This window comes from Capsella rubella, unplaced genomic scaffold (genome assembly GCF_000375325.1).
Source record: "Capsella rubella cultivar Monte Gargano unplaced genomic scaffold, Caprub1_0 scaffold_94, whole genome shotgun sequence".
Lineage (NCBI taxonomy): Eukaryota > Viridiplantae > Streptophyta > Magnoliopsida > Brassicales > Brassicaceae > Capsella > Capsella rubella.
Window position 1 is genome coordinate 4,864 of NW_006238834.1, and position 1,486 is coordinate 6,349.

A 1,486-nucleotide genomic window follows, 5' to 3' on the forward strand; every position below is an offset into this window, starting at 1 on the left:
CTTGTTTAGTGTTCTTTGGGGTTAGAATAGGTTAACATACATTAAATTTGATTGATTACAAGTTCTAGAGATGCATGAAGAGTGTTTAGAAGAGTGTAGAAAGGCTTGCTGATATATCATGGTTTTTACGGCTTTTAACCGTGATATAAGTGCTTTTTATCGAATCTTTCTATACTTTTTAGGGTCTTTTGGAGTCTTTTCAGGTGTAGGAGTTATTTCACGATGATTGGAGCAAAGGAGCCGAGTAACCTGTCTTGGAGACCTTCTGTGAAGGAGTGTCGATCGACACCACCTACTAGTGTCGATCGACACCATGTGCCTGACGAGAGATTTCGAGTTTTTCCAAGTTTTGAAGATTTACAAAAGTTGCTCAGAGTTTTCCCAAATTGCGACATTGGTCCCTGACTTGTTTTGGACATATTTAAGTACTTTTTAGGTTTTAGAAAGAAGGAGGATTATTGAAAAACCTTGAGAGCTTTTGGAGAGAGAGATCAGAACTCCCTGTAGAGAGAAGATTTCAATACTCCTTTGTTTCTCTATTCAGTTTTCTAATTGATATTATTCAGTTCATGATGTTTGTTTCCTACATGATGTCTGAGTAGTCTTCTTTGTTAGGGTTGGGGATTCTCATTAGGGTTTTCATGACTTGTTAGGTAGATTTGTTAGATTAGGATTCACCATCTGAATTGTTCTTCACCATAGGTTGTTCTTAATGCTAGTTTTAGATTGATCACCTAAAGTCTAGATCTAGGGTTAATTAATTTGACATGAGAGTGTGGTTAATTACTTGAAAGAACCTAGGGTGAGCAAAATACTTATTCGCAAAGAGATTTGGTTTAGGGATTTTGTGAGCATATCAAACTTAAATGTTAGTGCTGGTTTAAAACTTTAGGATTTAGCAAAGAAATTTGAAGTTCTAGTTTTAAACTTAGATAATCATCGTAGCGAAAGCTGGTAGATTTTACATGAGTGATTTGAGTTCAAGAACGGCGCTTAATCTGAATCCTAATTTATTAATTTATTTAATTTGATTGATTACTGAGAATCCCCGAGCCTAGCGTTTTCTCATATTGTTTTAAAACTTAATCTTTATTTTAATTTGCTGTTTTTAATACAAAACCTTGCTTGCTTAGCTTAATTTAATACCGAATATTTATTGTGTAATCGTTGAGTCTCTGTGGATTCGATCCCTAAGCACTACAGTGATCTCTTAATTGAGAGAGTAGCTCAGGGCAAATTTGAGCCGATCAAATTTTGGCGCCGCTGCCGGGGATTCAATTTTGATTACCATTAGATTAAGGTTTAAAGTTTAGTCTAAGTTTTTAATTTTATTTTGTTACTTACGTTTTTCTTTTCTCCTTTCTTTTTGGTGTTTCAGGTTTATGCCTAATACCAGAAGCCAGCAGAACAAAGAGTTAGTTGATCTCAACAATTCAGAAATAGCGGGTTTAGAAAGAGGAATTCGAAAAGCTAAGAAAAGGGCAGC